Consider the following 24,971-nt stretch of genomic DNA (forward strand, 5'->3'; position numbering starts at 1 on the left):
TACCACAGAAGGCAGTTGAGGCCAATTCATTAAATATATTCAAGAAGGAGTTAGATATATTTCTTAAGGCTAAAGGGATCAAGGGATATGGGGAGAAAGCAGGGACAGGGTACTGAATTTGGATGATCAGCCATGATCTCATTAAATGGCAGAGCAGGCTCGAGGGGCTGAATGGCCTACTCCTGCTCCTATCTTCTATGTTTCTATGTTTCTATGCCTGTCGTTCGGGTGCCCTTTCCTGATCTCGTGCTCCTAAGCAGTGCGCCCCCAGTGCAGCAGCACGGCTGGTGGAAGGCTGTTGAGTTTCCATGGGGGAGACTTCACGTGGACTTGCAGGATGACCTCGACCAGCTCTGGCCCAAGAAGGCCCGGCTGTAGGCTGCACCACCTCGGCATGGGTAGCAGCAGTCTGGGCTGGCTGGCTGACAGGCAGCAGCAAGGGCAATGGCGGAGTGGCAGTGGTGGGAACAGGAATGCTGTCATCCTGAGAGAGGGCAGCAGGGTCCTGCTCCACTGACCCACTGCCACTCCCCCGGGGCAGCACCTCAGCATTCCTAGCAATCTGTTGGAGCACAGATTGCTGGGCTGCTGCGACACCCTGCAAGCCTTGGTCGACACTGGTAAACCTAGCCGAGATGGCAGCAGTCTGAGCTTGGGTGGCAGCAAGCTGAGAGTTTATGAGAGTGGTCTGCACTTCCGCTGCAGCACTAAGACGTTGGCTCACTTCTGCCTGTGCTGCAATGGCAGAGATGATATCGCCCATCACATGCAGCATTATATCTGGGTTGACACGGTCTCTTTGGGAGTTTTCCATCATTTCAAGCCTGGAAATCCTGGGCTCCAAGCTCTGCGCAAAGCCCCGTGCGATGTTGGAGGGGGACTCCTCCACGCTCCTTGACATTGACGAGAGGCTCTCTGGCAGGCCTGCCATTGCACCTCGCAATTTAGTGTGCATGCCCATCGCTCTTCTTCTGAAGGCCACCCCATTAACATCCTTATCTGTGTCCTGTGCAGCAGAACTCATGCGCGAACTCGCCCTCCGGAGAGCTGGCCCTCGAGCTACCCTTTCCCCCGGCCTTGCTGCAGCCCACACACGCCCGGTGCCTCACCCTGTGCAGATCCCGCTTCTACACTAGCCTCTAAAGTACGCACAGTGCCAGTTTCTGAACTGGTGCCTGCGAGTGAGCGATGCAGTGACGCTGTGTCTTCTTCTTCTTCTCCGCCCCCTCGCTCTCCTGCATCGCCTCGGGGACCGGCTGCTCGGGTGCTTGTTTTTGATTAGCTGAAAGAAGAAAGGCACAAGAGTCGAGCTATGGTGAGGGGGCGGGGAAAGCAAGATATCCACGTATACAGCATCAGCAGCTTGAAAGTGAGAAGAGATTGTGGGATGAGAGGGAAGTGGGATGTAAGAAGAAGGATTAGGAATGACCATACCGTTGTTGTCCCCATGGGCTTCAACCTCAGCGGTTGCCATGGCCTCCATGATGTGCCCCCCAATGATCTTCAGCACTCTGTCCTCCAGGTTGGTGAGGTCCTGTATTGTGGCTTGCCATCCACCTGTCTGCCGCTGCGTCCTCCTGTTATGTGCGACCTTGGCCTGCAAGAGAAAGGGAAATGTGTGAGTGAGTGTGGTACAATGAGTTTGGGTGATGGGCATATACTCTCTGGAGTTTAGAAGAATGAGAGGTGATCTCATTGAAACATACAAGATTCTGAAGGGGATTGACAGGGTAGATGCTGAGAGGTTGTTTCCCCTGGCTGGAGTGTCTAGAACTAGGGGACATAGGCCTAGAAATTGGGTATAGCCCCGCTTGAGGCGTTAGAACTGGCGCTGCGCAAAGTTTATAGCCAGACGAAACTTATCGTTGCCTGGCGAGATATTGGGTTGCATCGCCCCCAAAGGGGATTGAGGCGCTAACTCAGACGTTGCACGGGGCTCCTAAGGCGCAAAAGTTCAGGCGCTACCCAATATCGTCGCGGACGGGCGCAGCGCAGGTGATCTCAATTACCGGAAACCACGAGACTTCCAGGCGCCGGCCGGCTCTTAAAGGGGTGGGTCAGTCAGCCTGAGCTGCTACACTCAACGCCCTGTAGGCCTCAGAATCGGCGCTCGCCCTTCTCTGGCGCAAGAAACTTGGTGAGGATGGAGAAGGTGAGACAGAGAGCAGAGCGCTTCAGCACTGAGGCTCTGGACCACTTGGTGTCTGCAGTTGAGCGCCGTCGAGATGTTCTGTATCCTGACAATGGCAAGAGGCCGAATCAAAAGGCTTACCGGCGATCTTGGAGGGAGGTTTCTCAGAGGGTCAACTCCAGCAGCATGGCGACCAGGACCCCTGTTCAGTGCAGGAAGAAATTCAACGACCTCACTCGGGTCGTTAGGGTGAGTGTTGGTTATGCAAACTTCTGATTCCCTCCATCTGCACCTAACTTCGAGGACCTTGTTGCCATGATGCCCCAATGGCCATCTGTCAGCAAGCACCCATGGCCCTTTCTGGGCACACACATGGACATTTCTCTCAAGGCCACATGTAAGGGCTCTTGCACCATGGGGGGCATGAGATGATCTCTCAAGGCATCATGTAAGGGCCCTTGCACCATGGGGGGCATAAGATGATCTCTCAAGGCATCATGTAAGGGCTCTTGCACCATGGGGGGCATGAGATGATCTCTCAAGGCATCATGTAAGGGCTCTTGCACCATGGGGGTCATGAGATGATCTCTCAAGGCATCATGTTACAGAACTTCCCCTTCTTTCCCCTGCAGTCCAAGCTGGCGACGATGCGAACGGAGCAGCGTCGAACCGGTGACGGACCTCCACAAGTGGTCACTCTCACGGATCTCGAGGAGAGAGTGCACCAGATTCTTGGAGGACGTCTGTCTGGTCCTGTTACCACTGCAGCTGCCGACCCCATTCTCGACAGCGAGGGTAAGGCTCTCACCTTTTGCAACTGTCTCCTTCCACTTGGTCCCCCCGCCAGCACACTTCCTCAGTGTGCCGCAATCTGGCATGCCTTTCCGCCAACCTGTCCTTTTGCTGAAGCCACTCTTCCACCTCCCTGCTTTCAGATGATGCATCACCAACTGGGGCTCCACGCCCTGAAGCTGCCAGTGCCAGTGCCTCCGGAGGTGAGGATCAGGAGGAAGCCGGACCAGCCGCTCCAATCTCAGAGGAGCATACACTTGTACAGGCTGGGGATAGTAGTTCCCTGGAGGGGAGGCGGGGGGGCTCTGATGATCAGGCAGTTGCCGGACCAAGCGGCATGCAGCAACGCAAGGGGGGTAGGCAAGTTCGGCCACCGTCTCCCCGGAGGGCAAGGCAGGTAGTGATGACTGCTGCACAGAGTGCAGAGGAGGTGCATCGCCTGGCTGAAATGAGCACCCAGGCCCGGCTCAGGCACACTGAGCTGATGGCTGCAGTGGGGAGGATGCCTCAGTCAATAGATACACTGGCAAAGAGTGTGTTGGACTTCGGGGCAACAATGGAGAGGACTCTCCAGGGCTTCGGGGCAACAATGGACAGGACTCTCCAGGGCTTCAGGGCAACAATGGAGAGGTCTGTCGAGGGCTTTGGACCAACAATGGAGAGGACTGTCCAGGGCTTCGGGGCAACAATGGACAGGTCTCTCCAGGGCTTCGGGGCAACAATGGAGAGGTCTGTCGAGGGCTTTGGACCAACAATGGAGAGGACTGTCCAGGGCTTCGAGGCCGCTATGGAAAGGACTGTTCAGGGCTTCGGACAATCCCTGGAAAGGTCTGCCCAGGGCTTGTCCGAGGCAGTGGAGCGGTCAGCACCGGCCTTGTCCGAAGCAATGGAAAGAACTGTCCAGGGCTTCTCCGAAGCACTGGCACCTGGCTCACAGGTCCTCACTGCTGCCACGCAGTCACTTGCCGGCCTCGTCCACACCCAGATTGAGGCAACGCGAACTCTCACTGCAGCCACCCTATCTGCATCAGCTAGGATCACCCCGGGCCCTTCCAGTCCCATACAAGGCCAGGAATCAGTGGAGCATGCGATTGTGGTGGATGAGCCGAGCCGGTCCCCTCAGAGAGCCAGTGTGTCGTCCGACAATGGTGCAGGTGTCCTCTCTCGGCAGGTGACCATTCCACATGCCCGCGCTGGCATGTCTGCAGTGCAGCTGCCACCACCTGCAGTGCACACTGCTTCCAGCCATGCTCAGAGCAAGCATCCTGCGTCCGCACCCTCCAAGCCCAGAGGTCGGCCAGGCCGTCCCTCAGGGGCTTCTGCGCTTCCAGACAGTCAGCAGGCGTCCCCCAGCCTTCACCCCGCCACTGGGGTTCAATTACGTAGGAGCAGCAGGGAGGGAAGGGGCCGAGCGCGAAAGAGAAGTCGTTCTCCATCAAGGGGCCAGCAGTAGAGGGAGGTCCTGAGATGTTTCTTTGGCCAAAATCAAGGAGACCCTCACCTGTTGGAATTGTTGGAAATAGTTTGTTCAGTTTGGCGGCTTTGCCGAAGAGTTTACTGTTATTTTGTTAGTTATGGTTTCTGTTGACATGACGTTGTTTTGCTGTAATGAAAGACTTTTGTGACAATAAAGAGAAGTTTAAATGTGCTATGGTGTACGTGAATAATTACAGTGATGCTGGCCTTCAGATGCTTTCAAGCATCCAAAGTGCGCAGCAGTTAAGACACTCATCATTCCGCCAGAGGGGCCTCGAGACGACTCCTCCTGAGCCAGTGACGGATGGTTCCACTTTCAGGAGCCCTTCCATCTTCCTCCTCCTGATCCTCCTCCTCCTCGTCCGCATGCTCCTCCTCCTCCTCCTCCTCCGCCTGCTTCTCCAGGGTCAGAGGGAAGGTGATGAATTGACGCCTTCGCCTATAAAGGGCAGCTGTAACTTGCCGGATGCAGCAGTGGACTGCAACCTGAGAGATATTCGCGATGCCCCCAATGGCTCCCTGAAAGGATCCGTTGCCATAAAAATTGAGGCCAACAGTCAGTTTAGCGGCCACCGACAGAGAGGTCATGCACCGTTGACGCGGCTGCAGATCCTCAGTAAGCAGGTGGCACAGCTCAGTAACAACGTCCATCCTGATTCGGAGCCTTCACACACACTGCTCCTCCGACATGTCAAGGTATGACCCCTAAAGACCCTCGCAGCATACCCTCGGATTGGGCAACCTCCATTGCCCCTCCTCCTTCTGGCCAATCCCGGCCCTCTCTCCCGCCGTCTTTCTGCCCCTTCATAGTGTTCGGCCAGGAGCCCGTCGCCCTCCAAAGCATCTCCCATTCCGACACCAGTTGGTCAAAAGGTTGCTAGGTCTAGTGCTCCAACTGCTCCGAACAGGTTTGAGGGTCCCAGGTACTCTAATGCTAAAATCCAAAAACTCTGCTCCACAGTAGCTCCCCAACTCTCTCCACTAACGATCGCAATGAACAGGCCAAGTGGCTGAAGCTTCTATACTAGAGCTGTCCCCTTTAAATAGCGCCCCCCGACTCCGAGAAGGGCCTGCTAACGCTCCTTCGAACTGTCACTAATAGCGCTAGGCGTTAAGGCTACGAGCGCCACCCAATATCCGCTCAGGCGCCCCTAAAAGGCGTTGCACCATGAAATGACGTCATTATGTACTTGCGCTCGCGGGCGCGCGCAAACACTTAGCGCAGGCGCTAAATGTATAGTCAATATGGGAGTTGTCGCTATCTTCATTGCGCCCGCCCCAACATTAGGTCACGCCCCAATTCTCGGTCTCTTTAGGCGCTAACCGCTGGCGCAAACAACCGAATTTCTAGGTCATAGTCTCAGGATAAGGGGTAGGCCATTTAAGACTGAGATGAGGAGGAACTTCTTCACTCAGAGGGTTGCGAATCTTTGGAATTCTCTACCCTAAAGGGCTGTGAATGCTGAGTCATTAGCATATGCAAGGCTGAGATAGATAGATTTTTAGCCTCTAGGGGAATCAAGGGATATGGAGATCAGGCGGGAAAGTGGAGTTGAGGCCGATGATCAGCCATGATCTTATTGAATGGTGGAGCAGGCTCGAGGGGCCATATGGCCTACTCCCACTCCTAATTCTTATGTTCTTATGTGTCTGCCATAGTTGAATAGCTGTCAGTGTGTGCAAGGTGTGAGTTGTGGGTGTGAGTGTTGGAGCAGTGGTAAGGTTGTGAGGGTGAAATGAAGCTATAATTGTGAGGTCTGAGTGGTGATAGGTAGAGATTGTTGGTAGGTGAGTGCTGGGGGTGTGGCGCATTGAACAGTGTGTAAGGCTTGTGGTGCAGATGGTGGGATATGGCATTTGCTGAAGCCTTCACTCACTTTGACCTGCCGTGTCTTTCGGCACTGGATCGCAGACCTGGGGACCACAGTGCTGGCTGTCGCATCGGCGGCTATCTCCTGCCAGAGCCTTCAAGATATATGTTCTGAGGGCTTCCTGCTAGCCCACCTCCTCTCCACGGTCACCACTTGTGCCTCAAGAGCCGCGCCTGAGAATCTGGGGGCTCTCTTCCTGTGCTGAGGCTCAGCTATGTGCTTCCACTGGCGTCTTCTTCCAAGTGAAGTTGTAAGTGGATTGAAAATGCGGTGCTGTAGCATCAATGCACCTTCCCTTTAAGTACTGAATAAAGCCTGTACCAAACATGACTGGGAATTAGACTGGACCCGATATTGGCCCACCTGTTGAGCGCTAAGCCAATGAGCAGCGGTTTTAGTGCTGAGATAAAGACTATAATCATGTTAATTTGGACTGAGCATGAATTTTACGTGCTGCCTAGACCATTTTGACCTGGCATAGCTCAACATCGTTGGGCCTTAACACTGCCTGTTTTGTGGCTATATGCAATTCCGAGGCCATTGTCTGTTGGGGCTATCGCATCTGTGCCCAATGCTATCAGCATCCAGTGTGTACATACAGATGCTTCCAACACAGCATTCAATACCAACCAGTAATCAGTACTCTGGAGCATTATTCATTCCTCCCTAACAAAAGTTAATTTAGCAACCTCTGTACTGACTTGGCTGAGATTGAATAACTTAGCACAGAGCAGGGATTGAACCTGGGACTTGTCCAGATCTATGTAGTTCATTGCCACATGACGTGACATATTTACTCACTAAGCCATTAGTGAATGAGCCTTGAAAAGGTTCTTAAACTAGCCACTAATATAATTCCAAGCAATTGGAAAGCAACTATAGGAATCAGGTGTGTGTGTACGTTAACAACAAAGTTCACAATATAAGTGTGTTTATTTCTAGCTCTATATGGATACTAAATAATAATTTTTACAGAATACCGAGCAAACGGCAACTTCAACAATGATTTACTTCAAGTTCCATTATTTTGAGGTTTGGTGTATAACATATCACAGCTACGTAATTGGATACATTTTAGCCTTCTGTTGAGAAGGGGTTGAATTTTCTCTGTTAACTTCCATAAACAAGTTAATGACTTTATTAAAATATCGCACACAGGAATTTGACGTAAGTACATTAACCCCTGCACTAAAAATAGCACACAGGGGAATTTCAATTCCAGTGTCAGAATACAAGCTCAAATTATATAATTGCTACTGCTGACGAGCTCAAAAAAACATTATGAGGTGGAAATTGGGCCTCGGGCCTTATCAGCATAGTACTGGTGAGCTGTGGACACCAATCGGGCGTCCAGAGGCAGCTCGCTGATTCCAAGAGGACAAATTGGGCCGACTGCCTCCACAGCAGTGGCCCTCAGTGTCAGCTGTGGCTCAGTGGGTAGCCCCCTTGCCTCTGAGTCAGAAGGTTGTGGGCTCAACTCCCACTCCAAGGACTTGAGCACATAAAGCTAGGCTGACACTTCAGTGCAGTGCTGAGGGAGCGCTGCACTGTCGGAGGTACCGTCTTTTGGATGAGACGTTAAACCGAGGCCCCGTCTGCTCTCTCAGGTGGACGTAAAAGATCCCATGGCAATATTTCGAAGAAGAGTAGGAGAGTTATCCCCGGTGTCCTGGCCAATACTTCTCCTTCAACCAACATAACCAAAACAGATTATCTGGTCATTATCACATTGCTGTTTGTGGGAGCTTGCTGTGTGCAAATTGGCTGCTGTATTTCCCACATTACAACAGTGACTCCAGTTCAAAGGTACTTAATTGGCTGTAAAGTGCTTTGAGACATCCGGGGGTCATGAAAGGTGCTGTATAAATGCGAGTCTTTCTTTCTTTCAGGTAAGTTGTGGGAGAGAGGTGAAGTGATTGGGAGTGAGAGCTGGCAATGGTCTCTGGGCCTACTGTGGAGCCGGGTGTAACATTCCATGATCCACATTTTGGTAAGTATTGTTGAAAAAAAAACTTACCTTTTTGGTGTCCACATGTAGAAATGGTTATCTGAATGCAGCAGACCCGGAGCTGGCTTCTTTCAGGGCTTCCCAATTTTGGGATGGGGGACCTCAATCAGGCGTTAACCCTCCTATTTGCTCATGTAAAGGAACTTTACCAATATGACGGGCAGCACACTTCTGGCACGAAGGCTGCGATTTTGCCGGCGCTCAGAGGGCAGGTTTGGAGGTTAAAGTTGTTTTGATTGTCGGCGGGTTCTGAACCTGCCATCATCCCGCCTCCACACAACTTTGCAAAGTGTTGGTCTGGGAGTCCCGATCAGACCCGACCCCAAGCAGTGGGAGAGGCACTTAAGGCAGTTAACAGCTTGCTAACAGATTTGCTTAAGTTTCCGAAGCAAACACATGTGGCTGGCACATGGAAATGAGTGTCTGACTAACCTTCTTAACACACCATACACCATCTGTACAATAAACTGTGGGTTCCTATCACTCTCACAACCTCATTACAGATGAAAAGTGCCCTGACACCTCACTGTGACACTTCCATTTCTGGGCACACATAGGCCAACTCTTTGAATCTTTGTCATCGCATTCCTTTATTACAATTCAAATAACGATGATAATCTTCATTTTGTATTATATCAAAACACCCAAGTGACTACCCTTGTTACTATTTATGTGTTAACTTTCTCGTACGCATGCTTCTACGTGGTGCTTCCCCTGTGGCTTCAGCAGATGTGGAGGCACCTTGCTCACTTTCATGCTGCTCCTGCTTCAACACCTTTGGCAGGCGTCCTCTGGGTTTGGGAGCCTGGGAGGGCTCTGCAACAGTCTGCTCCTCCTGCGGCTGTGCAGGGGCTGAGACGGCCATCTTAGTTGGGTGAGGAATCCGGGGCTCTGACCGAGGGCTCCGCAGTGGCATGGGAGTGTGAGCGCTTGGAGAGGAGCCTACACTTCCTTGTTGTTGACCACCAACATCCCTCTCATAGGTCGCCCGCACTTCACTGCTAGCAAGTACCTGGAGAGCACCTTGCTGCACATCAGTAGGGCCATGAGGGTCCATCTCTGTACTGACAGTCCTCATAATGGTGACGTCCATGTACCTCTGGTGTCTCTCCTCAATAGATGCCCATCTATCCTCCATAGCAGACCATCTATTTAGAAGAGTCACCATGCTCTGTTGAGTCTGGCGAGTTATGTCCTCCAAGGAGGTTGCCATCCTTTCCATGGCGGAACGTTCATGCGAAATTGCCTCCACCATGGCAGTGCTCATGTTTGAGATGGACTCCTCCATTCTCTGCACACTCGCAGTTACCGTGGTTGCAAACCCTGTCAGAGACTCCTGCACTTGTTCCTAAAGTTCCAACACCGCTCTCTTTCTGGATGGCCCCAGAGGCACAGGGTCCACATGCAGCTGAGCAGAGCTAGGAGCGCTCTGCGGCCTCTGATGAGGACTCTCTACTGCTGTCCCTGTCTCCACCATCTGCTGATGCTCACTTGTGAGCTGTGATACACCAGGTGACAACACTAATCTATCTCGCGAATGACCCACCGAGGTGTGCGTCTCTGCGCTGGTGCTGGCTGCGCTCAATTCTGCTGACGCTACGCCCTCAGAGGTTTCAGCTTTCTCGGAGGAGTCTTCCAGCTCTTCTTCCTGGACAGTGGGAAGGGGGACTCTTGATGGTCCTGTGGGGGAGTAAAGGCATGAGTTAGACATGTGATAGTAACGTAGCAGGCACATCGAATTGTGCAGATGATCAGAACTCAATCTGTATGAACATCAGATGCCATATCAGTCACTCATGCAATCTAAATGAGAGGATTGCAAATCTATTCTGTCACCAGCTTGCTCTACTGTGCCCGTCGCTCCGTCCCCCATTTCCAGCTCCACAGCACCTCCGACGATGTCGAGAGCAGCCTCCTCAGCGGTGGTCAAATGTGCAGTGGAAGGTGGCCCTCCTCCTGTCCTCCTCCTTTCCCTCTTATTGTGGGCTCTCTTTTCCTGCAATGAGGGACACAAGTGGAATTATGAGTGAGAATATTGGAGTGAGTGTTGAGAATCCATAGCATAGATGCTTAGAGGGAGACAAAGATGGAGTGAGGTGCCAATACCAAGGGCCCTCCCTGTGTGTTGTTAGTTGTCATTGCATAACAGTGAGAGCGAGTGTGAGGGGTGCATAGTCGAATGGTGAAGTGATTCTGTACATAGAGAGAGAGGAATGGTTAAGGGCGCAAGGGATGTAAGGGTAAGTTGGGATGTGCAGGAGTAGGTTGACAATGCAGAGTGCTGGTGATGAGAGGAGATGGGGAGCAGATTGAAGGTAAGTGTGATGTTATACTCACTTTTATGAGTGTAGCAGGTCATTGAACCTTTTCCGGCACTGAACCCAGGTGCGTGAACACAAAGACCTGGCGCTCACCTCCTCAGCAATTTGCAGCCAGGCTGCTTTGGTTTGCTGAGGAGGCTTCCTCCAGCCATTTGAGGAGAACGGTACCTCTTGGCGCCCTCTCACTCCCTCCACAAGAGCATGGAGGGAGACATCATCAAATCTTGGAGAGGCCTTTGGTCTTGAAGCAGTCATTTCGCTATGTGCCACACTGAGAAGCATCAGAATAGGAATGAAAAACAACAAGGCTGCAAGGGCCCCTTAAATGCAGCTGGATGGAAGACGCCAGCAGAAGCGAGCAGCAGGGCCAGGTAGCGCGCATGGTGGGCTTAATAAGCCAGGTTAAGCAAAAATCTTTATTTCAGAGTAGATTAAACCAGCAGCGGGACAGGAACCCACTGAACAGCCAACCCAACTCCAACACGCTGCCGAGGGTAAAATCGCGGCCGACATGTGCGCGGCAATGCCGCCTATCATATTGAATGTTTAGGCACCTGCTTTACGTTTGTAAAATGAGTGTAGCGTCAACAAATTTCTAGGCCTATACATTTCTGTCCACCAGTTTCCCCTCCCATTTATCACATCTATCATTGCATTCACTTTCCATACCAGCAACGAATAGAGAAACTAAGTATTGCACATATGATTTGCACATTAAACATTGCATGCATACCCACTTATGCTGCTTTTGCGTTTTATTACAGAACGTAGTACTATGGGGCACAGTGGCAACAAAGGAAGATGAGAAAAAGCAGACAAGTTAAGAAGGAGCTGACACTGGAAAGTGGGATTCAGGTGCTAAGTGCGCCTGCCAGTTTATATTGGCAGTAGAATAACAGAAAGGTTTACAGTCTAACAAATGTTCACATGTTGCTTTTTTATTTGAATTACATATTTTTTATTCAGAAAATTTGCATAATAGTTAATAAGGCAGTTCATATATAATAGTGAAAATGAGAAGTTCATGGCATAGTTATTGAAAACATATTACAGTCACGTGTTCCCATTCATTTTATTAACAAAATTCAATCCAAATCATGTTCCTTCAAATTGAATTTCAGTACCTTAACGTTTATGTTACTAAATGTTTACTATTAATGAATGCTAATGTTAGTGAATTTATTCGCTCAATATGATTCCCCGATTATATTAACAGGGGAAGTTAAGATGACTGGAAGCTGTATTCTGAATTTTCTGGAAGGGACATGCACTGTGCAGACATTTTGTTCTCTACCCTATATGAAGTAGTTGTTTTGGGAAAATCTTCCAATTCAGACTTTCAATAAAAAGTTGGTATAAAAAAGGTACAGAAAGATAACCATATCCGTGCTGTTGAAACAATTTAAACCGACATGCAAATGTTTTATGGTCAATAAATGGAAGGTGTCCAAAGCATTATGTTGTGAATAAAGTTACACTATTGCAGAGAGATGACCGTATATAAAGAGTCGGGAGCATCAGGGAAATGTGGGATCTGGAGTGAGGGACATAACCCACCTGGTGGCGGGGGAAGTATTATAACTCTCCCTGGCTCGGCTGGACAAAGCAGGCAAGCGGTTAAAATTGAGCCAATTTCGGATTTTAATACCACTGGTTTGGCGGTGGACGAGGCGTCCGCTGGACTCAAGGGAGTGCCACATGAATTAATACAAGTCGAGGTCCCATGACGTCAATGGGACCTCGATTGCATTTTAACCCGGGCCTGAGCAAGGAAGCTTCCCTGCCCGGTGAAACCAAGTTGGAAGTTGCTGGGAAGGAAGAAGAGGCCCTAAGTGGAAAACTTTCCTTTTTAAGGCCAGGAGGAACAGGAGTGCTCGTGTCCTCTCCTGCCACGGACTCCACATCCTCCCTCCCGCGAGACCCTCCCGAAACCCCATTCCCGATGGTTACCTGCCAGCCAGCAGCCGCTCTGCACTTTTACCTGTCCGGAACAGACGGGATGAGGATTGGCGGCATTTAAATGAGGCTCAGTGATTAAAGTTACCGAAGGTCTCCTGCTGCTGCTGGCAACTGGAAATTAACTCGTCTAAAGAGTTACCCGCCAGAAATTCAATCCACAAGTTAAAATCCAACCCATGATGTTTTTAAAGATAATGGCCCAGAAATTCGGGTCGGGGGCTTCCCGCGGGTGTAAGCCCCCGACCTGCACTTACCTTGCGCGCCGGCCGTTGAGCTGTGGGCCCCCGTGGAATTCTAATCCGGGGCCTGGTCCAGCTGCCGGCGCACAGTGCTTGCGTATCCCAGGGGCGCAGTTAGTTTGAAACGTCCCCTGGTATCACGTGGGCCATGGGGAGCCAATCGGAGCAGGGAATGCTCCATTCATAAGATTGACAGGAAGACCTGTCAAAAGTTATAAATACTACAGCCCCAAAACAGCACTAAATCTTCAAATAAATTTAAGAAAAACATTACATTTTTTAAATAAACCAAACATTACATGAAGTAACTTTTAAACAATAATTTAAATTTTTGGAAAAAATAATTTTATTTTCTAACGGGGCTAAAAATAAACTTACCTTGCTTTAAAGTATTTAAAAATAATAAACCTGTGGAAAAAATGTTTTAATTTTAATTAATTCACCAAAAGCAGGCCTTATGCCTGCTTTTTACATGTCTAACTTCTGGAGACTTACCTTCCCGGGAAAACCTGTAAAAAAAAAACAAAGTTCGATGCGCACGGGCAGCCTCTCCCGCGCACGCGTTCGACCTCTGAACCTCTTCATTCAGGGGAATGGAAGTGCCGGTTTCCCACGCATGCGCAGTGCATGCAGGAAACCGGCACTTCCATTGGGCTTACGGGTGAGTACCCCGTGCGTACTCACCCGTGGAGACCCGAATTTCTGGGCCAATATTCTTTCAAATTATTTGTGTTGCTGTTTGTGACACATTTGGAAAGAAAGAATTGTGGTCACTGCTTTCTTTTTTTCTTATTTGCTGATTAATTCTGTAAACTGCATTTTTAATCATGTTGGAGCTTAACTGATCCTTCCTTTTAATAGATGTCCTAGTAAAAGTGGGATTAGAAGAGGCAATAATCTTGAGTATTAAATTGTGTCATGGTTGGAATTCCCATAATCTTTTCCATTTCCTATACTGTCTCTGTAAAGAGCCATGTTGCACTATGGATGTCTTTACACTGCTTTTATAGTGGCATCTTTTTATTATTTTCCTCCCTGCACTACCGATGGCCCTTAACTCATATTGGCATATGCTTCCACTGGTGCCACCCAGTTAGGGTTACCAACACTGGTTGGATGTATGCCTGATGGTTGATCATGTGACATTCGATCACGTGACACTTGCCTGCAGTTTGCAAATGTTATTGCATTTACCGTATAAAGGTTGGGTCCCCTTTGCTTTACCGAACAGATCACAGCCCCTGTCCAGTGGTAGACTCAGTGTGATCTTGACCATTAGCACAATGCAACATTGCAGAGTTATATTTGCGCAGCTGGAGCTGAGAGCTCTCGGTTTTGACATAGCTTGTGAAAGCAATGTGGTAATTTATCACTTATTTTCGGAATAGGTCCTTGAGGCCAAACTTTACTGCAACCATTCATTTCTCTTTTGCAAAACAAAAAGAATCAAAACTATTAATGTTAACAAATGCCTCAGTGCCTTTATTTGCTTTAAATCCTCTTCATTCATGGGATAAGTTCGGTAAGACCCAGAGGGAACTGCTTCACGCGAAGAATCATTGAAGTTGCGCTCTGGTGATGAATTCCACTTAATTACTGGATGTTCATTTGTTGTAACATGGTTAACAGATTTGGGAATTATGTTTTTCTGATCCATCTTTTGCTAGGAAAATTGAACTTAGAAACCAGCAAGTAGTTTTTCTGTGGTATGCCGATGATTTCTTTACAGATCGGAGAATTACACTGTTCAAGAAAAACACATCAAATTTGTAGTTTTACCACCAAAAAAACATTTGATTTTGGTTTAGGAGGTTCAAAGATTGTGTAAAGTAACTATGAAACCTGTAAAATAAAAAATAAAAATTTGTGCACACCATGAAAATCATGTTTCACTAAGAAAGTTCAAGCCAATTCACTATTGCAGTTTTAGTAAAAATATTGCAATTAAAAAATGTAAAAATCTGTTTTTTGTGTTCAAAAATGTTTATTCCTTCAGTAAAACATGGCAAATTCAGTGAAGGTACATATAATAGCTTCAGAGTTGCAGCTCATAACTTCTTACGTGACAAAACACGACAAAATATACCAAGTCTGTTTCGAAAGGGTTAATGGAGATACTCTGTACCGTGTGAATCCACAATAATTTTATTCCACGCAGAATTTTATATTTACAGTCACTAGCCGGGTTATCACTGTACCCTTCTGTTTTTAGTTAAATAAGCTTCAAAAAATCTTATAATATTGATTTATTAAATGATGAAAATTACAAATACTCGTTTCCTAAATTCCATTTAATATAAACTATTGTAGATTTTGAAACTGAACTCATGGCAACAAAGCTCGGTATATGGGGTTGGGCCTCAATGAAGGTGAGTTACTGGGTTCCCAAGTTCCTCTTGATGGATCTGGTCAGCATTAACGCAGCTTCTCCCTCTCTACCAGATTGGGAGAGCTGCCACCTAGGGTAGCATTAATCAATAGAGTCACAGGGGGGAGCTCTAACAATGTAAGAGTCACATGGAGCTTTTCAGTGCCTTACATTGTTCAGCTGTCTCTCCAAATCTGAAAGTGACAGGAAAATTGATTCCCTTATCAGTCTATGGAATGGGCGTCCCTAGCTTTATATAGAAGAAAATCTGCATGGTTCTTTTGACAGAAAGGATCCCTGAGGTTGCTTCAAAGCTTCAGCTGGTTTGATTCCCAAATTGTGCTGAGTTAATTGATCACAGTCAGGATGGTGGTAAGGATGATATAGTTGTACTTAGCACCCTGGGTTATGGAGGGAAAAATTGGCCAATGTTCCTGCTCCCGATCACAATCCATGTGTGTTGACATTGGGTAAGGGGAGGCTCAGGCTCAACTGTGTAGTTCCCTGCAATTGAACAGTCTTCCACCATTCACTGCGGGTAATTTGAACTTCCGGGTATGGCGTAAAATAGGATTGTCCACCTGTTATACGAGCTGCCTGATTTTCCTTTATATTGAAGTTAATGGAAAGGAAAGTCGTGGTAGGGTGTCTAATGGGTGGCCAATCTGATATTGCCCGTTTTATGTAAATATTACAACCATTGTTCAAGCTCACATCTGGAAACAGCCACCTGGACAAGGTAGCAGAGGGTCCGCAATGTTTGTGGAGCCACACCCCAGTGAAAGGGGGGGGAAAATTTACAAGTAAGAAAGACGTACCCTGATGGCTCGGTTGCTGAGGACATCATGTAACTGAACCATACAGAGCAGAAAGCAGAAACTGAACCATACAGCAGCAGTTCAATTTAATCCCAGCTGTGTGCTGGGATCTCAGCTGGGGAATGGGGGGAGGGAGGTAGAGTTGCAAGAATTGGTCCCAGTGCTCTTGAGTTAGGGAGGTTAAAAAAAAACATAGTTCCTGTTATGAGTGCTATCCAGTGGTTCCTGTTGGAAGTGCATGTCTAAGATTAATGGGTGAGGAGAGGATTGGGCTTGGCTTTTTGTTGCCCCATGGTCAAATGGTTTACTGATACTCACTGTCGAAGGTCACACAGGAAGAATAACTACACGGGTATAGCACCAGAAGCTGACTGGAGCTCATAGAAAGCAAGAAAAGAAAGGACTTGCATTTATACAGTGCCTTTCATGACCATAGGAGGCCACAAAGGGGGAAAAATTCAGTCGCACCCCCTTTGGGGCGCTAACTTCGCTGTTAGCGCCCCGAAAAAGTTATCACCGCTGCGCCGTAAATTGAGTGGTAGTACCCCAAGCAGGAGGCGAGGTGCTACTGGAAGCGCTCCCCCTCCTTCCTTGGATGCTACCATTCAGTATCACGGCGCTACGTGCAACAGCGCCACACACAACACATGTCAGCACGTAGCGCCGCAGTATTGCAGGACTCCCTACCCCAATTAAAGGGGAGGGGCCTAGCGCAGCACGCACCAGGGTCCTGCTGGACCACTGGGGAGCAGGGTGCCGGGAAAACAGCCCGGCACTCAAGAGGAGCTGGCACCCCGCATGAAGAAGCGGAATGAGGCAGGTGCTGGTAGGCGGCCCCCAAAAAATGGCCGCCTGGCACCTGCCCTTTAATTTGCACCTCCGGGGCTGCAAAAACGCCACCCTGATCCTGTTGGACATATCGTCCGGTGGTAGGTCAGCAGGCACAACTGAAGTTTGTGGCTGGGGCGCTGCATACGGCGATGACATCATCACCAGAGGCGCGGCGCCGCTGGGCGCTACCAGCTATTGCCGCCACTAACCTCCCGCTGAATTTCGCGGGAGGTGTTAGCGCCACCGCGCCCAGGCACTAGGGGCTTTGCGCCCCATTAGCGCCCCCGGGGACGCTTACGAGAGGCGCAAAGCAACCTAATTTTTCCCCCAAAGTACTTTTGAAATGTAGGGAAAAACGGCAGTCAGTTTCCACACAGCAAGGTCCTACAAATAGCAATGAAATAAATGACCAGTTTTAGTGATATTGGTTGAGGGATAAATAGTGGCCAAGACGCGGGGACAATTTCCCTGCTCCTCTTCGAATAGTGCCATGGAATCTTACATGTCCTCCTCAAGGGACAGAGAGGGCCTGGAATTAACATCTCATCCAAAGGACAGCCCCATACTCCCTCAATGCTGCACTGGAGTGCCAGCCCAGATTATGTGCTTAAGTTTCAGCAGTGGCACTTTGAACCCACAACTTTCTAACTTCAAAGGTGAGAGTGTTACCAACTGAGCCAAGTGCCCCTGCAGGGATCAACATCTTCAGGAGAGGAAGAGGGACGAAAAGGCCAGAAAAGTTGCAACAGAAAAAAATTAATCAGAAAGGGACCTTTCTCATTCCCAGAACTGTACGGGTGATGAACTCTGCAGAGCTAGCTGCAATGGTGACCACACTGACACAAACTTTTAGACTCACGTCTAACAGGCAACCAGTCCCAGCAATGTTAATGGGAATCCTGCGATATGGAAAGAACCGTGTGTTAATGAATGAGAGGATACCAAGCTTTCACATCAACTAATTATTCAAAGAAAGTAAGCCTGCAGAGAATGATTTAGACACCCAGGATATCTACATATTTCTCTCTCTTTCTCTCTCTCTCTCTCCTCCAGATTAGCTGCCTCCTCATCAACGGTGAAATGTTAACATATTTTTCTCTTTCAGATGTTGGCGAACCAGCTGTGCATTTCCAGCATTTTGTTTCAGACTTCCAGCATTCCTGTTTTATTTGTTTTAACTTTGAGATGAAATTATGGACATTAAATGGAAAATGATCCCAGACACTTTTGGAAGCTTTGCCCAAATACCAGAATATAATGAATATTTTTGGAATTTGGAGTACTAAAAGAGGTAGCCATGGAAATAATGGCTGCATTGGTTGTCATCTTCCAAAATTCTATAGATTATGGAACAGTTCTGGCAGATTGGAGGGTGGCAAATGTAACCCCACTATAAAAAGGAGGGAGAGAGAAAACCGGGAACTACAGACCGGTTAGCCGAACATCAGTGGTAGGGAAAACGCTGGAGTCTATTATAAAGGATGTGATAACAGGACACTTAGAAAATATCAACGGGATTAGACAAAGTCAACATGGATTTATGAAAGGGAAATCGTGTTTGACAAACCTACTGGAGTTTTTTGAGGATGTAACTGGTAGAATAAATAAGGGAGAACCAGTGGATGTGGTGTATTTGGATTTTCAGAAGGCCTTTGGTAAAGTCCCACATAAGAGGTTAGTGTGCAAAATTAAAGCACATGGGATTGGAGGTAATATACTGGCATGGATTGAAAATTGGTTAACCCACAGGAAACAGAGAGTAGGAATAAATGGATCTTTTTTGGGGTGGCAGGCGGTGACTAGTACAGCAGGGATTAGTGCTTGGGCCCCAGCTATTCACAATATATATCAATGATTTGGATGAGGAAACCAAATGTAATATTTCCAAGTTTGCTGATGACACAAAACTAGGTGGGATTGTGAGTTGTGAGGAGGATGCAAAGAGGCTTCAAGGCGATTTAGACAACTGGCTGTGAATGAACTGAAAGAGAAAGCAAGAAGGGCTTTCTATGCCATCAAAAAATCAATCCAAATAGAAATCCCAATTAGCATTTGGCTCAAAATTTTCAAATCAGTAATTGAACCAATTGCACTCTATGGCAGTGAGGTATGGGGACCGCTAACACAACAAGAATTTGCAAAATGGGACAAACACCCTATTGAGATCCTACATGCAGAATTCTGTAAAAGTATCCTCCGGACTCAAAGGAAAACAGTAAACAATGCATGCAGGGCGGAACTAGGCCAATATCCATTAATAATCACTATCCAAAAAAGAGCCACCAAATTTTGGAACCACCTACAAATGAGCAACCCCCAATGCTATCACTACGACGCCCTGAAATGCCAAGAGCTGACCATAAAGAAGAATACCCTCAGTCAACTAGTCCTGGGACTCAGTGAAGTAACTACTAACAATACTAACAATAACCAGTCCCAGGACAGTGACAGGGTAACACAAAGTATTCGACCCAACACAATCGTCGCTAAGCAAAAGGAAAAATATCTGACATATTGGGCAGAAACAACAAAAACCCAAAGCAAACTCAATTGCTACTTGGCCCTAAACAGACAATACAACATAGCTGATTACCTGACCATGGTAAAGGATAACAAACTGAGAAGAACCTTGACAAGGTACAGACTTAGCGAACATAGCCTAGCGATCGAAAAAGGCAGACACAGGCAGACCAGGCTGCCAAGAGAAGACAGGATATGCTCTCATTGCAGTCAGGGAGTAGTTGAGACAGAGATGCACTTCCTCACAGCCTGTGGAAAATATCAGGGCATCAGGGAGAATTTCTACCAAAAATTCTCACAAATATGCCCTGAATTCAGAAATCTGAATGACAACCAAAAACTCCCATTCCTACTGGGGGAGGAGAGAAGCTGTGTAACACTGGCAGCACACTATGTTACAGCTTGCCATGAACAGAGGGACAACCAGTAAACTAAGACAAGAGTATATATAAACAAGGCGAATGTATATTTATAAACTCAGGGATATACCTGTTTATACACTGTATGAATAGAACCGCGTTTATGTGTTCAACCATAAATGTATTTTGATGCTTTGGCAACATAAGATGTACCTTATCATGCCAATAAAGCGATTTGAATTGAATTGTGAATTGAGTGGGCAAATACATGGCAGAAGCAGTATAACGTGGATAAATGTGAAGTTATCCACTTCGGTTGGAAAAACAGAAAGGTAGAGTATTATTTAAATGGTGATAGATTGGGAAATGCTGTTGTACAAAGGGACCATGGTGTACATGGGTGTCCATGTACACCAGTCACTGAAAGCAAACATGCAGGTGCAGCAAGCAGTTAGGAAGGCAAATGGTATGTTGGCCTTCATTGCAAGAGGATTTGAGTACAGGAGCAAGGATGTCCTACTACAGTTGTACAGGGCCTTGGTGAGACCACACCTGGAGTACTGTGTGCTGTTTTTGTCTCCTTACCTAAGAAAGGATATAGTTGCCATAGAAGGTTCACCAGACTGATTCCTGGGATGGCAGGACTGTCGTATGAGGTGAGATTGGGTCGACTAAGCCTGTATTCACTAGAGTTTAGAAGAATGAGAGGGGATCTCATTGAAACGTATAAAATTCTGACAGGGCTAGATAGACTGGATGCAGGAGGATGTTTCCCCTGGCTGGGGGATCTAGAACGAGGGGTCACAGTCTCAGGGTACAGGGTAGGACATTTAGGACTGAGATGAGGAGAAATTTCTTCACTCAGAGGGTGGTGAACCTGTGGAATTCTCTACCACAGAAGGCTGTGGAGGCCAAGTCACTGAATATATTTAAGAAGTAGATAGATAGATAGATAGACACAAAAGGCATCAAGGGGTATGGGGAGAGAGCGGGAATATGGTATTGAGATAGAGGATCAGCCATGATCATATTGAATGGCGGAGCAGGCTCGAAGGGCTGAATGGCCTACTCCTGCTCCTATTTTTCTATGTTTCTATGTTTCTATGTTCAAACTGTCCACATGTAGACAAGGAACACCTTCCTGCACATTTACGGGACAGAATGAATAAGGATGGTACAATGTATTAACTCTATGAAACATTTTCGGGACAGAATGAATAAGGATGGTACGATGTATTAACTCTATGAAACATTTTCGGGACAGAATGAATCAGGATGGTGTCGTGTATTGATTGCGAGTTTAACACTAGTTAATACGGTAATGTAATGTGCATTGCATTATGGGAATTACCCGGGAAAGCTGCAGTCAGCCATTTTACCAATAAAGTAAAGATCACAGTTAGAAGCCTGTCTGCCTGACTGATTTAATTCGACGTATCTACATGCTTGATTGAACGTATTAAAGCATAGATACAACATTGGCGACGAGGATAACGAAAAGAATCTTTTTAAAAAGGTAGTTGCCCAAGTTTTAGTTAGCTAGGATGGAGAAGACCGGCATTCAAAATTTTGCATGTTTCGCCGAGCCAGCCACGTTGGGTCCAAGATGGACGAGGTGGTTAACGTCTTTTGAGCTTTATGCCGATGGCAAAGGACTCATTATCGACAGTACTTCTACAGCTGCCACAAAGCAGAGGAGAAGAGCTCTACTTCTACACCTAGCAGGACCAGATGTCCAGGATATCTTTTTGACTCTACCGGACACAGGCGAGCCAGCAGACTACACGGCGGCGGTTAGTGCTTTGAATCACTACTTCGTGCCCCAGGTCAACGCAGCATTTGCTAGACAGACTTTTCATAAGTTGTCCCAGAAGGCAGGTGAGACTGTGCAACAATTTGCTACTCGCTTGCGGCAGGCTGCTAAAGACTGTGCTTTTGGGGGGTTGCGGATAATCAAATGAGAGACGCTATCCTGAGTAGGTGCATGTCAGCCTATGTGCGGAGGAAATTGCTAGAGGAAGGGCATGATCTAATGCTCGCCCGCACGTTACAATTGGCCTCACAATGTGAAAACGTCGAGGAGCAGATGTCAGCCATGTCATGTACAGAGAAGGCGGAGACAGATACTGTTCGTCGTGTTACACAGAAAAGAGGGTATTATGTGAAAAGCTCGACAGTGAAACCAAAAGGAAATGGCGATAGGAACGAAAGGAAATGTAACAGATGTGGACACACAGACCACATGGGCAGAGATCCGAAATGCCCAGCACGTGGACAAACGTGTCATAAGTGCAAGGGAAAGGATCATTTCTCCAAAGTATGCCGCACAAAGGGTACAAAGAAACACAGTGCGAACAATGTAGAGGAACAAAATAACTGTGCATTTGCTGTTACTGGAAATAACGTGACAGAGAGACTTACCTTTTGTGTGGGGGGAGTAAACCTGAGAATGTTAATTGATTCGGGTGCAACTAATAATGTGATAGATGAGAATACATGGGAAGGATTAAAGTCAGAACACATTAAGTGTCAGTCACATGTCCCTAAGACAGAGAGAAAGTTATTCTCTTATGCTTCTAGCCGACCACTGTCGGTTAAAGGTGTATTCACATGTGGGATTACAATAGGTAAGAGAACTGAGCAGGCGGAGTTCATTGTGGTCAAAGGCCACGGAGAGCCGTTGCTAGGAAGGAAGACAGCCATGAAACTGGGAATTTTAAAAATAGGCGCAGATGTCTCAGCTGTGGCAGATGTAAGACAGCTACTAGAACAGCGGTATCCAAAGGTGTTCCAGGGAGTAGGAAGGCTGAACACAAAACAGATCAGTTGGTATATCGACCCACAAGTGAAGCCTGTGGCCCAGCCACTCAGGTGCATACCATTCAACTTAAGGGGGGCAGTAGAGGCCAAAATAAAACAACTGAGGGACAGGGACATTATCGAACCTGTAACTGGTCCCACCCCATGGGTAAATCCTGTGGTTATTGTAGTGTATGTACCTTTAAGGGGAGAACTACTTTTTACAGCTCCTGTATACTGTCGTACTGGCAGTGACCACACCTGTATATAAACCCTGAGTAGGGATCTGTACGTTTAGTTTTAGAGTAACCCTCATCCAGTAAATACCTGTTGATTTTTCCTGCAGTCTCGTGTCTAGTTATTGAAGGACACACAACATCAAAAATACACGGATCTAACAGTGGCAACGAACCAGATTCGAACCTACCTGCAACTCTGCATTACCTCCCAGGGATTCGCTCCTGGAGAACAGTGGAAGAAAGTTGAGGCCAGAAGCACGGGCGTCGACCACGAGCAACCGCCCAGTCATCCAACAGAGATTGAGCATCGCAGGGGAGGCTGTTGAGAGCTGGGATTGGTTCTCCAGTCACGGTGGTCCAGCAAAACAGGCTGGTAACAGGTACGGCGCAGACCCTTCCCGGACAGCGGCGGCGAGAGCCAACTGACGGCACAGAAAAGGCCGAGCAGCGTCGACGGGAGAAGAGAGAGGGTAGAGCGCACAGGGCGCAGACAGTGTTCAGGACCGAGCGGTGTCGACGGGAGAAGAGAGAGGGTAGAGCGCACAGGGCGCAGCCGGTGTTCAGGACCGAACGGCGTCGACGGGAGAAGAGAGAGGGTAGAGCGCACAGGGCGCAGCCAGTGTTCAGGACCGAACAGCATCGACGGGAGAAGAGAGAGAGGCGTGAAAGAAAACGCGCAGAGCGCAGCCGGTGTTCAAGGGACGAGCAGCGTCAGCGGGGAAGAAAGGGAAACGCGCAGAGCGCAGCCGGTGTTCAAGGGCCAAGCAGCTGCAGCGGAGAAGAAGGGACAGTGCGGGAAACGCCATTTTGAGCCGCAGCGGAGAAGAAGGGAGAGCGCGGGAAAACGCCATTTTGAGCTGCAGCGGAGAAGAAGGGAAGCGCGGGAAAACGCCATTTTGAGCCAGTCTAACCACACCCAGGGATGCCGAAGAGTGGCAGTATCACAGCGTTCGACAATGAAGTCGAAGATTGGACGACATATGTCGAACGCATAGAAGTGTACTGCAAGGCGAATGAAGTGCCAGATGAGAGGAAAGCGCTGGTATTGTTGAATTCCATGGGTGCAAAAACGTATGGCTTACTGCGAAACCTAGTAACCCCAGAGAAGCCAGTGGACAAGGATTTTGGAAACATAGTGTCAACCCTACAGAACCACTTAAACCCCACACCGCTGCTGATAGCAGAAAGATTTAAGTTTCACAAAAGGAACCAGCATAAAGATGAAAGTAATGCTGAGTATTTAACGGAACTGCGTAAGCTATCGAAACACTGCCAGTTTGGAGCGGGACTGGCAGATACCTTAAGGGACAAGTTTGTGTGTGGGCTTCAAAGTGAAGGAACCCAGAAACGGCTTTTATCTGAAAAGGACCTTAAGCTGGAAAAGGCTTTCAGCATGGCAGTATCACACGAAGCAGCCGCACGGGGTGCTGCAGAGATACAACGGAGACCGCAAGAATATGGCACAAATGAAATGTCATACGGAAGAGTGAAGTGTTATCGCTGCGGCAGAACAACACATGACCATAATGATTGCTGGGTTAAGGACAAAGTGTGCAGACAGTGTGGAAAAGTAGGACACATAGCAAGAGTCTGCAGGTCGGGAAAGAAAACCAGCAGCAAGAAATCTCCACAGGAGAAGTACAAGAAGGTACATAAGGTGACGGAGAGTAGTTCAGACGAACAGAAAAGTGATACAGACTTCGGAAGCAAGGAGCTGGGTTGTCTGAAACTACATAACGTGATCCAAATGGAGGATCATCAAACTATCTGGGTCACGCTCAAGATACCTGGAGTCCAAGTGAAAATGGAATTGGACACAGGATCAGCCCTAACAGTCATAAACCGAAGGGACTACAAGGGGCTATTCTCACATATACCCTTGAGAGATACAGAGATTCTCTTGAAGACGTACACGGGGCAAAAAGTCTACCCCAAAGGAAAAATAAGGGTGAACGTTGTATATAACGGTAAGGAAACACCAAAAATGGACCTATATGTATTGCCAGATGGAGGACCACCACTACTAGGACGTGAATGGATCCGGAAGATACAGCTAGATTGGCATTCCATACAAGCACTGACTGTAGATGCCAAAAAGGATGACGATGCCACACCTGGACGACTGTCAAAAATGCTAACTGACGCACAAGAAGTGTTCCAGGAGGGACTTGGAACACTAAAAGGCATAACAGCGACGATCAAAATAGAGGAAAACGCAAGCCCAAAGTTTTTTAAGGCTA

The 24,971-nt window shown here is 47.9% G+C and overlaps 1 pseudogene; it reads right to left on the reverse strand.

The window, feature by feature from the left end:
- Positions 1–203: 203 nt before the first annotated feature.
- On the reverse strand, positions 204–7,043 carry LOC147122835 (uncharacterized; annotated as a pseudogene).
- Between the last annotated feature and the right edge of the window lie 17,928 nt (positions 7,044–24,971).

This window comes from Somniosus microcephalus, chromosome 2 (assembly GCF_052327205.1).
Source record: "Somniosus microcephalus isolate GS21.2 chromosome 2, FLI_Smic_1.0, whole genome shotgun sequence".
NCBI classification, from domain to species: Eukaryota; Metazoa; Chordata; class Chondrichthyes; order Squaliformes; family Somniosidae; genus Somniosus; species Somniosus microcephalus.